The sequence below is a fragment of the Echinops telfairi genome, unplaced genomic scaffold (genome assembly GCF_000313985.2).
Source record: "Echinops telfairi isolate 266 unplaced genomic scaffold, ASM31398v2 ScPeMD7_5592;HRSCAF=6446, whole genome shotgun sequence".
NCBI classification, from domain to species: Eukaryota; Metazoa; Chordata; class Mammalia; order Afrosoricida; family Tenrecidae; genus Echinops; species Echinops telfairi.
This window is the reverse complement of record NW_022109491.1, coordinates 51,132,096-51,142,311: the sequence shown is the minus strand read 5'-3', so window position 1 is coordinate 51,142,311 and position 10,216 is coordinate 51,132,096.

Genomic DNA, 10,216 nt, shown 5'->3' with positions numbered 1-10,216 from the left:
GAGGTGCTTTGGAAGCAGGCCTGGTGATCTGCTTCTGAAGGGTCAGAGCATTGCAAACCCTCACTCCTGCCATAGGACAGGGTAGGATAGAACTCCACACAGTGGGTCTCAGAGACTGTAACTCTTTATAGGAGGAAAAAGCACTGTCTTTCTCCTGAGGTGTGACTGGTGGTTTTGAACTGCTGACCTTGCAGTTAGCAGCCCAATGTGTAATCACTATGCCACCAGGGTTTCTTTATGAGTGTAGAATTGAATTGCCAGCAACTAACCAAATATTGTCGTAAAACGATGGTTTTATGAGCCATCGAGTAATTAATGTATTTCTAAAAATGGAGACGAGGTCCTGATTTTGGAATGGGTGCTCTGTATGGCAACCAGTTCAGATTGGGGGGTTTGGCTCTTGGGAACCCTTGTACTCTCTACAACCACCCCTCCCCTCCCTCCCGCCCTGAAACCTATTCTCGGGGATTGTAGCAAGTTTGCTCTCATTTTCCGCCCCCCTTTGCTTGTTTGTTTGTTTTTCCTTTCCTGCAGTGAACATTTGCCACTTGACTAAAGGCTTGCTTGATAACGTTAGATAAAAAAGGGGCCTCATGCCAAACTCTTAAGTGTCTTAGTTAAAATATCTAAGAGAATTAAATTAAATCTGAGAATTAAAAATATCATTTGTTTTCTCCAGATTTTCCAAGTTCAAAACCACACACAATTAAAGAAATGTGGTTTTGAAAAGTAGCTAGATTTAGGGACAGGGGGTTGTCCCTCCCATGCCTGCAAAAGACCACACAATATGGGAGTTGGAAATAAATCAGGCAAACTAATTGGACACCTATGAGGAAAAGCAGAATTGGGCATGTGCAAACTAAGCCTCGAGGCCCAGGTGGAGGTACACCTGGGTGTACAGAGTAGGTCCAGCCTCATGACATCACCTAGGTGCGCCTAAATGCAGCCAATGGGGTTAACCAATACCTGCAACCATGCCTCCCCAGCCAGAGGTGTTAAAAACCGCATGTGGGAAAGCCAGTTCCTCTCTTTTGCTCTGGTTTTGTGGTAGGTGGGATGGTGGGGGCCTCTCCCACTTGCCGGCGGGCACGCATGAGCCTGCGTGCCCCCTCAGGGCCCTCCCTGGGCTTACTCGGGGCCCACATTTGCTTGGGCTCTTGACCTCTTGGACTCTGGAGACTCCCCAGTCCCACGTGTATGGGTGTTCTTCTACACGTGGCTTTTCGTGCCCTGGTGTGAGCCCCAGCACAGCCTCCACGTGGCTTGGCATGCTGTCCAGATACAGTGTGTACCCTTTTGAGCCTGTTAAACCTGAAACTTTTCCTTTCAATCATAAAAATTCACTGGGATTACACAAGGTGCTTTTGTGTGAATTCTTTCAGCGTGCAAAGCAAAGAAGCAAGGTATAACCCACTCCAGAAACCTGCCAGCTTTATAACATACACCAAGGTTTTCTAGGCAACCTGAGCTCTGAAAATGACTTGTCTCCCTAAAGAATTTCTTTTGGTAAAGCTGAATTTTGTTCTGGGGAAGAGTTGAGTTTATGATTGCTAAAAGACACATTTGTTCAAGTATAGCAGATACCCACAACTCATCTGTAGACAATAGGACAGTCCCTCACAGAAGGGTCACAAGGAAGGGATGAGTCAACCAGGATGCAGTATAGCTCCGATGATACACACAATATTCCTTTGGTTCCTTGAGTCTTCCTCACTCCCCACATCATGACCCCAGTCCTGCCTTTCATTTCAGGCTAGGAGCATGTACACTGGTAAAGGTAAGAGCTCATGACACACGGAATCCATCTCGGATAAACCTCCTCAGTAAAAGAAAAGGGAGTAGTCATGCCAGGAGGGTAGGGAGAAGGTGGGGGGAGGAGGAGAGGAAGGGGGAACAGATTGCAATGACTGACATATCCCCCAACCCCAGTGGATGAACAACAGAAACGTGGGTGAAAGGATGCCGTGGTCAGCATAAGATATGAAAGCAATAATAATCTATAATTTGTCAAAGGGATTATGAGGGTGGGAGCTGGGGGAGGGAGAGGAAAAAGTGACACTGATATCAAGGGCTCAAATAGAAAGTAAATGTTTAGAAAATTATGATGGCAACATAAGTACAAATACACTTGATACAATTGATGTATGGAATGTTATAAGAGATATAAGAGCCCCCAATAAAGTAATTTAAAAATTATATAGCAATAATGTTCCTTGTGGCATAATTCTGAGGTGCTCTGGTGGCTGCTAACATAAGGTCAGCAGTTCAAATCAGCAGCTGGAAGGGAGAAAAAGGAACCGCGCACTCTTGTAAAGATCTGAAGTCTCAGAAAGCCAAATGGGGTATTTCTACTCTGCCCTATAGAGTGATATGGACTTAATGGGAGTAGGTGGGGCTTGGGGTTGGCATAATTCCATGCCAGAATGAAAACACATATTCTCCTAACACGTGAAAAGGAGCGCAGTGGCACAGTGACTAAAAACGCTGTGCTGCTAACCCAAAGTTGAGGGTTCCGACCCACCAATGCTCCTCTGGGAGAAAGATACCCCAGTCTACTCCTGTAACGACTACTAGCCATGTAAACCATACAGGACAATTTAACTCTGTCCTATAGCATTGCTATAATTCAGAGTGGATGGATTGACAATAGGTTAATTGATTGGAAATGTGAATCTTCGATCTGGACATCTTTTTAAGCTGGCCTGGTGGGGATATGGGATCGGTATTGGGCTGCTTACCACAAGGACAGCAGTTTGAATTCACTAGCAGCTCCTCAGGAGAAAGTTGAGGCAGTCTTCTTCTGTAAAGATTTACAGAGGTGTGTGTATGCTACTCAGCTTCCTAGCTCGGCAGCCCGCAGGTACTCACACCTGTGTCCTGGTGGGCGTAAGAGATGATGGGAATTTGGGCAAGGTTCTTTGCTTATTGTTCATGTACAACTGTTGAAGGTAGATTGGACTGCTACTGGCTCCCACCAGTCATTGATCAGATAGTATAAGAGTGGGTAGTGGACCTTGTCAAGTAAGTGGGTGTGGCTGGGCAGTATAGGTATGGTTGCTGTCTCTTTTTGCTGAGGCCAAAAAAGGGGGAAAAGCTAGAGAAAAGAACAATAAGATCAAACAAATAAGTAAAAAAGGAAAAAAATGAGGTAATAAATACAAACTAAGAAAAACAAAGGTAGGGAAGAAAGTGAAGAGAATAAATACAAAAACTAGAGAGGGGGAAAAGAAAAAGGATTGTTATAAAAGAAAAAGATTGAAAGGGAAAGGAAAAAACACACAAATACGTACCATGAAAAACAAGGACAGGGAAGAAGAGGCAGAAAAAAAAAGAAGGCAAAAGCTGGAGGCTGGGGTCCACAAGCAGTTTGTGATTCCACTGGAGGAAGAAGCCAGGGGGATTCGGCCCTATTCCTTAAGGAGGTCCTGCGGGCTCAGAGGATGTGGGTAGGGTACCTGGCATAGGGAGTGGCTGCCAGCCCAGAGGGCAGCTGCGGTGGAGTGGCGCTCTGGCATGTGCCGGTAGGGAGCAGTGCCTCCAAACGCTGGGGTGGGGCATAGCTGGGGCCTCCTGCATAAGAAGGTGCCTCTGACTTCAGAGGAAGCAGGGGCCTTGGAGCTGCTGCGTGTGGGGGCTGGGGATTAGCTCTACCTCTGGCCCCTGGGAGGATTGGAGAATAAAGGGAAGATACCAGTGTGCGTGCAGTCCCGGGGAAACGGGAACCGGTTATCAGGTTAACACCCGGATTGGAATGCTGCTTGCAAAAACTCAAATGGACAGTGTTGTGTCTGACCGGTTGACAATTCACTGTTTCGTTTGTGTACTTGCTCGGTTTCGTGCTCAGGCTGCTAGGCTTAGTAGTATTGGTATCAAGTTCCTTTAGCTTCTGTGTCTTGGCTAGAGGACCTGGGCCACTCACGTGCCTGGTGAATCATTTTCAATGTCGAATGTTAAAAAAAAAAGGTATGATATACGGATTATGTACCAATAAAACTATAAAAATAAATTGCTGGGTGTCAGGTCAGAATAAAAGCAGGAGATTCCGCGGGGTTGGGCTGTCCGCCTGCAGACTTTGTCTGGCTTGACTGTCAAACCTGAAACTGCTTCTGACTTTCGTAAAACCCACTTAGATCACAAAATAAATAAATAACAATGAAAAACCCAAAAAAACCGAAAAGCGGGAGAAACCAAAGGCAGGAATTATTTTGTTGTCCCTCACCCTGTCACCCGCTTGTTCCCTGCCCTTCAGTGTCTTTCAAATGGGAATCACAAGAAGCCATCATGCGCCTTGGTGATTCAATGGTCAAGCCCTGGGCTATGGCTGCTTGAGGAGATAAGAAAAACAACAACTCTCACTACATCTAGTTGTTTCCGACTCATCGTGACTCCATTGGACAGGATAGAGCGGCCCCGGTGGGTTTCCGAGATTGTAACTGTTTGACATCTTTCCCCGAGGAGCAACTGGTGGATTTGAACTGCTGACGTTGTGGTTAACAGCTTCTTGTGTAACCCACTACACCACCAAGACTCCTGGGGAGGAAAGATCTGTCAATATGTTCCCAGGAAGATTAAAACCCTACTGCCAGGAAGTCAGTTCCAACTCAGTGTGACCCTGTAGGGCCAGGCAAACCCCCCCAGAACTTCCAAGACCTGTCTTCAAGGAAGCCCAACGCCATGTCTTCCCCCGCACAGAGATGCAGGAGGGTTCCAACGCGGAACCCCTGTGCCCCCAACATGGCAACCTTAGGGGGGCCGTTCTGCTCTGTTCTCGAAGCTTCATGAGTCAGAATCACACAAGAAGCAATGACTACCTCTAAGGGACTCGATCGTCCAATGTCCTGGCTTTTCAGACCAGCAGCCACTGTTTAGGCATTTCCCCTACCCCCTAAAACAACTTAAAAAACAAAAACCAACCCCCAAAACAAAACACAACTTTCCCGACAGTCGTGCGTACGTCTGTTTGGTATGTCTTCGAACCGTGGGAACACGGAGGATTTCACCGTAGGGTCCAGGGTCGCACTGCCCAAGTGTGCAAGGATCGGGCTGCGCGTGCCCGTGCGTCTGCATCTGTTAGCACACCAGGTGCAGAGCAACAGTTTCAGGAGCTGGAAGGCTAACAGCCCGGCCAGCAGGAGGAGGGCGGCACCCTGGGCGGGGCCGGGCGGGAGGGCGGCACCCTGGGCGGGGCGCCCGGCGGGGTTGCCTAGGCGAGCGCGGCGCCTGCGGGAGCCTGGCTGCTGAGTCTCCGAGGGCAGGAGTCGGAACCCGGACCTGGCATGAGCACCTGGACCCTCCGGCGGCGGCCCGGCCGCAGGCTCGGACTCCTGGTGCTGGTGATCTTGAGCTTCCTGGTGCTCCGCAGGTGAGAGTGCAGCGCCCAGAGCCCTCCGAGCCCTCCAGACTCCGCTAGTATCCAGGGTCCACCCCTTTGCACCTGGGGATACCGAGGCGCTGTCCCCAGACCTGCCGCCTCTCCTCTCCAGGAGTCCCGACGCGGCGAATGGAAGGGCCCCGCAGCCCTCCGGTCCCGCAGGCACGCTGCCTCTTCCGAGGGTCAGGCTCTGCTGGGTGGCACGGTCCTCAGGAAGGGCAGCCCCGCCAGCCTTCAGACGCCCTTTGCCTCTGTTCCCGCTCACCCTTCCCATCAGCCGGCATAGGGGAGTTCCAAGCTCCCCAGCCCCAGTCCCCTTTCCCTCTTCAGCAAAAGTTGGGGACCCAGGGGCTGCAGCACACCATTCACCCCCTCCACCCCATGCTACTGGTGTAATGAAAAAACAACAACAAACAAACCGATGTATCCACGGTCCTTGTAAAAGTGATCTGGGTGCCCGGGCTCAGAATCGCCTAATCTGCATTTATTTATAAGCGTCTGCAGCGCTGGCCTGCCAGACTCTTTTCATATTCAAAACCACCATTGCTGGGAAGCACCTGCGGTGTCAGATTGCCCAGGGAAGGCTAGCCCTGGGCCTTGCTTGAGCCTGAGCGCTGGTCCTCAGCTCCACCTGGCTTCTTCCTTGCCCGCTTCTTAGTTTCTCTGAACTTCCCCAGGATGATAAGAAGGTTTGTGAGGGAGAAGGATGCTTGGACACCGTTCCATGCCTCAGAACACATTTAGAAATTTTCTCTTCACACCTTCACAAAGGGATCCTGTCTCCTCTTTGTTCCCGCGATGACTAGAATGTCGTCATATGGTTTGGAGAAGGGGCCCATGCTGGTCTCTCTGTGGGCCTACAACACCTGAGAGGCATTTCATTTCCCCTGTGTTCCCAAGCCTTTTTTCCATGATGTCTGTGGTCTTTAAAACTCACTGCTCTGCAGTGGGTTCAACTTATAGTGACCCTATAAGACAAGGTAGAATGGCTTCTGTGGATTTCTGAGACAGCAACTCCTTATGGGAACAGAAAGGTTCCGTTTTCTCCTGCAGTGCGGCTCATGGTTTCGAACTCCTGCCCTTGTGGTTAAGCAGCCCAATGTGTAACCCACTACAGCAGCATCAGTGCTTTTGGGAATTTACCCCCAATCCTTGTAAAAGTGTTCTGGGTGCCCAGCGCTTTAGCTATGATCCAGAAAAGGCAGCAGTGTCTCTCCACCCCTCAGTGGAAGGAACCGAATCTGAGGTCATTATGAGAGTTCAAGGTGACTATGCGGCAATCATACTTGCTGAACTCTGGTCGTCCCTAGCAAAGGGAGAGGACAGAGGCAGGCGGGAGGAAGATGAAGTACCAGACAGCTAATGGACAGGCAGGGAGAGAGCGTTGGGGAGCCATACCTGCTAGGTGGCCTCAGTCAATAGGCAGGCAGGGAACTGGAGTGACTGGGAATGGTGACAGGAATGAGTGAGTAGCTGTCATTCAAGCCCAGGGTAATGGTTTGGAATGCTGAAACATGTCATTGTTTTCCCTCTACCCCATCTTCTGTGCAGGTGAGACAGGGGCCAGGAAATGGAACCAAGTTCAGAGTTCTAACGTTTAGAGACTAGGTCCTTCTGTTGTCTTTTTGTGTCATCATCCTCGCGAGACGCTTTCTGCCCAGTTCCTTCCATCCGCCATAGGCTGGGCCCCAGGAGGTCTGCGTTGCTCTCACATCTGCAGGGGCCAGAAGAAGGCATACTCTTTATTTCCTCCTCTTCCTGCATTACTCACACCCTGACCTGGCCATTAACTGAGTGGGTGGTGTGGGCCTCCCATTTAATAGTTCGCTTCTCCTCGTGCTGCTGGGGAGGTTGTTGTGGCCTCGGGAACAGAGGCCTCGTGGAGACGAACCATTCACTGAGGGCTTCTTGGAGCAGAGCTGTCAGTCAGTTCTTTTCCTGCACCCCAGAAAACAGGTATTTGGGTGGCAGTGGGTCATAGGGAACAGCTTGGCCATAACTTTTTTTTTAATATAATTTTCTGTGGACTTTCCTTTGAGCTAGTTCATGGCCAACCATTTCTACCTGATCATATCATATCCATGGTACAGGATGATCAAAATGACTTTTGGAAGATATTTAAAGTAGATTATGATAACTTATATATCTATGTTGTCTGGTGAAAATATATCCAAGGCCTTCGCCAACTCAGCAATTTCTACATGTACAATATAGTGAAATTGATTATATTCTTCATGTTGTGGCCACTATTCTCACTGTGGCCTTCCAAATTATTATACCACCATTAACAAAATTTCTGTGTTTCATGTCTTAGCTGTCTAGGGCTGCTATAACAGGAATAACAGAGGGTGACTTCCATAAGTAGACATTTATTTTCTCACAGCTTAGGAGGCTAGAAGTCTGAATTCAAGGCACTGATTCTAGGAGATGTTTCTCTTTGTTGGCTGGGCGGCAGGGGCGGAGGCAAGTGTTGGTGGCAGTGGTAGGTCTTTGTCTCGCTTCAACTTTTGTTCCTCTGTTTCTTGGTGATTTTCATGTGACCTGGCATCCACCCTCCACCATTTTTCTTGCTTCTCCGTGTCTCATAGCAACTCGAAAGGACATATTAGAACTACTGCCTTACGTATCTGAGGCTATAATTCATTACAGGAACAGACAGCTTCGTCTTCCTCCCTTGGATTGATGGTTGGGTTTGAATAGCTGACATTATGGCTAGCAGCCGCATTGGGCTCAATGCATAACCATGACAACATGAGGTGGAGTTCTCTGTGCCTAATCTGATCATTTAATGTCCCACAAGCTTGAGACGACACTGATAGGGCCTCGTTAACATAACACAGAAAACGCTCTTCTCAAAGGGGATTACCTCCACAAGTATACACCCAATTGCTGTAGCGTCTCCGACTCATAGCCATCCTACAGAACAGAGGTGTCCCAAGGGACTGCCAAGACACACAAGTAAAGCAGTTAGGTTTACAACACTTATTTTTAAGAGACACAGTTCAATCCTTAACACGCCCTAAGCAAAACCTCATCCTTTCCCCCTCCCTTCTATCCCTGATAACCATTCATAATTTGTCATTTATATATTGGCTTATTTCATATAAGTAAGAGCATACAGTATTTCACCCTATGTGATTGACTTATCTCTGCATTATGTTTTCTAGGTCATCCATATTAAACTTCCCTTCTTTTATGACTGTATTTCTCTTTGTGGCTGAAAAAGTAGTCCATTACTATCTATACTACTTTTTAAAGTCCATTTGTCTCTTGAACAATTTCATTTCCACACTCTGGCTATTGCAGGCAGTGTTGTAATGAATATTGGTGTATTGGTTTCTGTTTGTGGTCCTGCATTAACTCCGTCTAAGGTTGGAATTTCTGAGTCATATGATAATCCCATTTTTAATTTTCAACTGATCTGCAGACTGTTCTTCATAGCCATCTCACATTCCCACCAGCAGCGGATGAGGGTCTGGTTTGTCCACAACCTCACCGACACTTGCTGTTACTGTTTTCAATCAGTGCCCCTCCAATGGGAGTGAGGTTCTCATTAGCTCATTGCCTTGCTAATGGCTAATGAGAAGCCTGGCACAGCGGTTACATGTTAGGCTGCTGACCACAAAGTCAGCAGTTTGAAACCATCAGCCACTCTGTGACTGAGTTTCGTGGCATAGATGCGCATAATGATATTGAGCATCTTCTCGTGTGCCTTTTGGCCATTTGAATATCCGCTGTGGTGAAATGTCTGTTCAAGTCTTCTGCCCACCCCCACCCCTTCCCTTTATCAATGTCTTTTATAAAAATTCTATATTTTATTTTTGGTGAAAATATAAGCACCAACATATGCTGTTATTAAATTATTTCTACACATACTGCTCAGTGACATGGGGTAGATTCTGCGCATTGTGTCACTATATTAATCAGTTCTCCTGGTGTTGTATCACTCTCATTAACGTAGACTCATTGCCCCACATGGAGCCTTGGTGGCAGAGTGACTACTCAACTGCTAACCAAAAGGTTGTCAGTTTGAACCCCGCAGTTGTTCATGAGAGAAAGATGTGCTGTCTGCTTCCATAAAGATGTCTAGCCTGGGAAACCCGTGGAGTAATTCTATTCTGTCTTAAACTATTACTATTAGTTGAACTGAACTCGATGGAAATGTTTGTTTCTTCTTTGCCCCCCATGAACCTTTCAACTATACCTTAGTGTTACTGTGGTCCTTTGTCGTAAAGATTTTTTTTACAGGATAGTACTTAATTAAAGGTGATATTTTTGGCCTTTGGAGCTAAATGTTGTTGTTGTTTACTTGTTTAAAGTTGACTTCAGGAGACAGTTTAGTTTCAAGGTTTGGAGTGTAGCCCAGGGCAAGAGTTGCTCCTGTTCCTCCAGGGACAGTGGGTCTGGTAAGTCTGCTGACTTTGATAATTTGAATTTTTATTCCATATTTTTTCCTTTTCTATCAGGATTCATTTATTGTGTCTCTGATCAAAATGTTAGGTCATGGTAGTGGGCACCATCCAGTTCCTCTGGTCTCATAGTAGAGGAAGCAGTGGTTCCCAGAAGCTGTTTGTCCAATAGTCCCGATGCGTCTCTGATTCTTAGATTTCCTGCTTCCTCTGCTTTTCCGGGTCCATAGAGAACAGTTCTTTTATCCTGCAGGGCTGCTCTCAAGTTTTAACACCCTGGACTTCTCATCAAACTGGGAGGAAGAACAGGTGTATGCTATTTGATTGGAATGTACCAGGAGACCATGACCCTAATCCTTCAAATTGAGAAAATTAGTCCCAGGAGATGTTTGGTTTTGTCTACGAGATATCAGCTGCGGAAGTCACTCCTCCTTTC